At 41.5% G+C, this 6,027-nt stretch overlaps 1 non-coding gene across 1 annotated transcript; it reads left to right on the forward strand.

Moving 5' to 3' along the window:
* Positions 1 to 398: 398 nt before the first annotated feature.
* TRNAG-CCC lies at positions 399 to 471 on the forward strand. Its single transcript has one exon. It is a non-coding gene; the product is annotated as a tRNA-Gly (tRNA).
* Positions 472 to 6,027: the final 5,556 nt, after the last annotated feature.

Genomic DNA, 6,027 nt, shown 5'->3' on the forward strand with positions numbered 1-6,027 from the left:
CAAGAATACTGGAGTGGGTTGCCATTTCCTTCTTCAGGGGATCTTCCCAATCCAGGGATCGAACCCAGGTCTCCTGCATTGCAGGCAGAGCTCAGTTGGTAAAAGCGAAGTAGCATATAGTAAATTTTCAAAAAAGGGAGGATATCTGTAGTCTCTAGGTCAAAGAGGAAGTCTCAAGGGAAATTTAAAAAATACACTGAGTTGAATGAAAATAAAAGTAGAACATATTAACATTTGCGTGGAAGTGTTGCCAAGAAGGAAATTTACAACACTAAATGCATACATTAGAAAAGTGTCAAATCAATAATCTAAGCTCCCATCTCAAGAACATAGAAAAGTAGAGCAAAATAAACCTAAAACAAGCAGAAGAAGGAAATATTAAAGATAAGAGCAGAGACTTCCTACTGGTCTAGTGGCTAAGACTCTGCACTCCCAATGCAGGGGTCCCAGGTTTGATCCCTGGTAAGGAAAATACATCCCACATGCTCTGACTAAGAGTTCAAAAGCTACCACTCAAGATTCCACATGGTGCAACTAAGAGATCCTGCATGCTACAATAAAGACTGAAGATCCTTGGTGCCACAGCTAAGACCCCACACAGTTGAATAAATAAACATTAAAAGTAATCACAAATGGAGAAATATACTGTGTTCATGGACTGGAAGAGTCAATATCCTTTGACACCTATTGACACCAGTTTAATATAATTCCTACCAAAATCCCTGCAAGATGTTTTTGGTAGATACAGACAAGATCATTCTAAATTTAAATGGAAAGGCAAAGGAACTGTGTGTGTGTCAGTCGCTCAGCTGTGTCTGCCTCTTTGTGACTCCATGGACTGTAGCCCACCAGGCTCCTCTGTCCATGGGAATCTCCAGGCAAGAATACTGGAGTGGGATGCCATGCCCTTCTCCAGGGGATCTTCCCGACCCAGGGATCGAAACTGGGTCTCCTTCATTGCAGGCAGATTCTTTACCATCTGAGCCACCAGGGAAGAAAAAGGAACTAGAATAGCTGAAACAATTTTGAAAAAGAAGAATAACATGGGAAAAATCAGTTTACCAGCTTTCAAGACATTCAGTTCAGTTCAGTTCAGTCGCTCAGTCGTGTCCAACTCTTTGCGACCCCAGGAATCGCAGCATGCCAGGCCTCCCTGTCCATCACCAACTCCCAGAGTTCACTCAGACTCACGTCCATCGAGTCAGTGATGCCATCCAGCCATCTCATCCTCTGTCTTCCCCTTCTCCTCCTGCCCCCAATCCCTCCCAGCATCAGAGTCTTTTCCAATGAGTCAACTCTTCACATGAGGTGGCCAAAGTACTGGAGTTTCAGCTTTAGCATCATTCCTTCCAAAGAAATCCCAGGGCTGATCTCCTTCAGAATGGACTGGTTGGATCTCCTTGCAGTCCAAGGGACTCTCAAGAGTCTTCTCCAACACCACAGTTCAAAAGCATCAATTCTTCAGCGCTCAGCCTTCTTCATAGTCCAACTCTCACATCCATACATGACCACAGGAAAAACCATAGCCTTGACTAGACGTACCTTTTTTGGCAAAGTAATGTCCCTGCTTTTCAATATGCTATCTAGGTTGGTCATAACTTTCCTTCCAAGGAGTAAGCATCTTTTAATTTCATGGCTGCAGTCACCATTTGCAGTGATTTTGGAGCCCAAGAAAATAAAATCTGACACTGTTTCCACTGTTTCCCCATCTATTTGCCATGAAATGATGGGACCAGATGCCATGATCTTCGTTTTCTGAATGTTGAACTTTAAGCCAACTTTATCACTCTCTACTTTCACTTTATATGGCCATAATAATCAAGACCAGAGGAACAGACATATAGATCAATGGAATAGAATAGAGAACTCAGAAATAGATGTGCCCAGTTGATTTTTCATGAAAGTGCGAAAACAATTCAGTGGAGGAAAGACAGCCAACAAATGGTGCTGGAACAATTGAATATTCATGGGCAAAACAAGCTAATGAACAAACAAAAGACAGCAATGACCAAAATCCCTCAAACTAAACCCCATGTCTTATACCAAAATTAACCCCAAACGAATCATGGACTTAAAACGTAAAACTATAAAACTTGTAGAAAACATCATAGGAAAAAAATCTTTGGGGTCTAGAGCTAGACAAAAAATTCTTAGACTTAAGAACAAACGCATGGATCCTCTCTGAGGTTTCTTGGACACCCACCCTACTCCTCAGTGAAGAGAAGATGGTGGACCAGAACAGTGCCGGTGCCACTGGTGTGGGGAGGGGTCCTTTCCGATGGGATATGTGGGATCCTTTCCACCCAATGTGACTCCAACTTCAAGAATAGGCTGCAAGAATGAAGAGACAAAATTTGCCAAAGAGAGAGCTGGACTTTCCAAGTTACTTGACCTCAAAGACGCTGAAACTGTTCAGAAATTCTTTCTCGAAGAAATACAGCTTGGTTAAGAGTTGCTAGCTCAAGCTGAATATGAGAAGGGTTTGGACCATCTGACAAATGCATTGCTGTGGGTGGATAGCCACAGCAGTTACTGCAAGTGCTGCAGCAAACTTCCACCACCAGTGTTCTAGGGGCTTCTAAGCTGCTAACAATTAATCAGAGAATTGTAAGTGCTCAGAGCATGGCTGAAGATGATGTGGAATAAGAAACAAATGTCAACATAATAATCTCAATTTTAAAGTATTTGAAAAATCTTAACTTGGAAAACAATCAGTTTTGGGGAAGTAAGGGCGAATACACTTGTTATGGACTATCTTCTACACTGAAATCTAATAAAGTTAATTTTTACTTTGTTTAGATCCATTTGTCTGTTTTATTTATTTTTCCCAGTGGAAAGTGTATTTCGATAGAGAACTTTTCATTTTGTAAATACACTATGAATTACCAGGGGAAAAAAAGCACAATTTATAAAATGAAAAATTAATAATTGGAGTGTATCAAAATTGAAAGCTTTTGCTTTGCAAAGTTCCTGTTAAGAGAATAAAAGGGGAACTTCCCCCAGTGGTCCCAGTGGCTAAGAATCCACCTTCCAAAGCATGGAATGCAGGTTCGATTCCTGGTCAGGGAATTAAGATCCTACATGTCTCCAGGCAACTGAGCCCCAGGGCCTCAGCCAGAGAGCCAGCATGTTCTGGAGCACACGCACCACAATTAGAGAGAAGCCCATGAGCTGAAACTAAGACCTGATGCAGCCATAATACATTTTTTTAAAAGAATAAAAGGGAATTCCTTGGCAGTCAGTGGTTAGGACTTGGTGATTTCACTGCCATGGGCCTGGGTTCAATCCCTGGTTGGGAAATTAAGATCCTGAAATCTGTGTGTGCAGCACAAAAATAAATGAAAGTGGAGGGGGAGAGAGAGAATAAAAAGACAAGCTACAAAATAGAAGAAAATATTTGCAAACTATACATAGGCAAGGGGTTAATATCTGCTGCTGCTGCTGCTAAGTCGCACCAGTCGTGTCCGACTCTGTGCGACCCCATAGACCGAAGCCCACAAGGCTCCCCCGTCGCTGGGATTCTCCTGGCAAGAACACTGGAGTGGGTTGCCATTTCCTTCTCCAATGCATGAAAGTGAAAAATGAAAGTGAAGTCGCTCAGTTGTGTCCGACCCTCAGTGACCCCATGGACTGCAGCCTTCCAGGCTCCTCCACCCATGGGATTTTCCAGGCAAGAGTACTGGAGTGGGGTGCCATTGCCTTCTCCGGGTTAATATCTAGAATACACTAAAAAAAACTGAAAATTCAACGGTAAAAAAAACAAACTCCAAACAATCCAATTAGAAGATGGGCAAAAGACATGAAAGATATTTCACCACAGAGGATGTAAAAATGGCAAATATACATATGAAAAAAATATTCGACATCATTAGCCAATGTTTGTTGCTGTTTAGTCTCTTAAGTTGTGTCCGACTCTTTGCGACCCTATGGACAGTAGCCCGCCAGGCTCCTCTGTCCATAGGACTCTCCAGGCAAGAATATTGCAGTGGGTTGCCCTTTCCTTCTCCAGGGGATCTTCCCGACCCAGGGATCGAACATCTGTCTCCTGCATTGCAGGTGGATTCTTCATTGCTGAGCCAGCAGGGAACCAGTCATTAGTCAGTAGGGGAATGCAAGTTAAAAACCACAGGAAGTATTACTATACATCTATCAGAATGGATGGCTAAAATAAAAAATAGGGACACCACCAAGTGGCGGCAAGGATGTGAGGAAACTGAATCATTCCTTCAGTGGTGGTGGGCAAATAAAGTGGTACAGCCTCTCTGGAAAACAGTCTGGCAATTTATTCTCATGAAATTAAAAGTTACCATGCAACCTAATAATTGCACTTCTGAGCATTTATGCCTAAAAAAATGAAAACTTCCATTTTCATGAAAACCTATACACAAATATTCATAACAGCTTTATTTGTGATATTCAAAAACTGGAAATAACCCAGATGTCTTTCAGTAGGTGACTGATTAAACAAAATTGTGCATCCTACTCAGGGGTAAAAAGCAATGAATTATGGACAGACGTAGTAACTCGGGTGAATCTCCAGAGAACCATGCTGAGTGGGAAAGCCAATTCCAACAGGCTACATAGTATGATTCCATTTATATAACATTCTTGAAATGACAAAATTATAGACGTGGATCTATAGACATGGATTAGTGGTTGCCAGGGGCTCAGAAGCAGGTAGGAATAGGATAGAGTGGGTGTGGCATGAAGGATTCTTATGGTGATGGAAACATTCTATATCTTGACTGTATCACTGTCGATATCCTGGTTGTGATTTTGTACATTGTTTTGCAAGATGTTACCACTGTGGGAAACCAAGCAAAGGGACTGTGGAATTTTTTGGTACTACTTCTTAAAACTACATGTGAACCTGTATTTATCTCAAAATGAGAAGTTTCATTTAAAAATGATATTGCTGCTTGTTGGAGAGAATATGGCAAAGTTTTTCAACCAATAAATTAGAATACATTTGAAATATATAATTATACTCAATTTTGGAGAGTATAGAGAACAGGAACCAAATTTCTGGAAGATAATTAATTTGGCAAATTGTATCAAGACTTTGACAAATATTGGTATTTCTTAAACAAGTAATTCTATTTCTATAAATTTATCTGAAGCCATAGTGTATCAGAGGAGGACACATTAATAGGTTGTTTATTTATTTAAATTTATTTTATATATTTGGCTGTGTCAGGTGTTAGTCATGAGGGATCTTTTTCTTCGTGGCACGCAGACTCTCTAGTTATGGCTCACGAGCTCAGCAGTTGTGGCTCACAGGCTTAGTTGCTCTGTGGCATGTGGAATCTTAGTTCCCTGAGCAGGGATGGCACTTTCGTCCCCTGCGTTGGAAGGCACATTTCCATACACTGGACCACCAGGGAAGTCCCAATGTGTTGTTTTTAATACTGACACTGAAGCAAGAGCGGTTGGGTTATATAAATTGTGGTACTTCCATAAATTGGAATACTCTGTAGCAAGAGAAACTGTATAAGATAAGAATTAAGAGCAGATTCTGGAGTTCAACTGCTGCTGTTGCTGGTAAGTCGCTTCAGTCATGTCCTACTCCGTGCGACCCCATAGACGGCAGCCCACCAGGCTCCTCTGCCCCTGGGATTCTCCAGGCAAGAATACTGGAGTGGTTGCCATTTCCTTCTCCAATGCATGTATGCATGCTAAGTCACTTCAGTCATGTCTGACTGTGCGACCCTATGAATAGCAGCCCACCAGGCTCCTCTGTCCACGGGGTCCTCTAGGCAAGAATACTGGAGTGGGTTGCCATTTTCTTCTTGGGAGTTCAACTACTTGAGTTCAAATTCTAGCTCCTTTACTTATTAGCTGTGTAACTATGGCCTAGTTATGTAACTTCCTGGTGCCAGTTTCCTCATTTCAGAAAAGCTACTTAATATTGTTATGAGGATTAAATGAGTTACAGTTTACAAAGGACTTGGAATACAACCTGGCACACGCTGAGAGCTTTATGCAGCCAACTCATGTGATGTTAAGTGGAAAAAAAGTATAAGAAAG

The sequence above is a fragment of the Bos indicus x Bos taurus genome, chromosome 13 (assembly GCF_003369695.1).
Source record: "Bos indicus x Bos taurus breed Angus x Brahman F1 hybrid chromosome 13, Bos_hybrid_MaternalHap_v2.0, whole genome shotgun sequence".
In the NCBI taxonomy this organism is placed as follows: domain Eukaryota; kingdom Metazoa; phylum Chordata; class Mammalia; order Artiodactyla; family Bovidae; genus Bos; species Bos indicus x Bos taurus.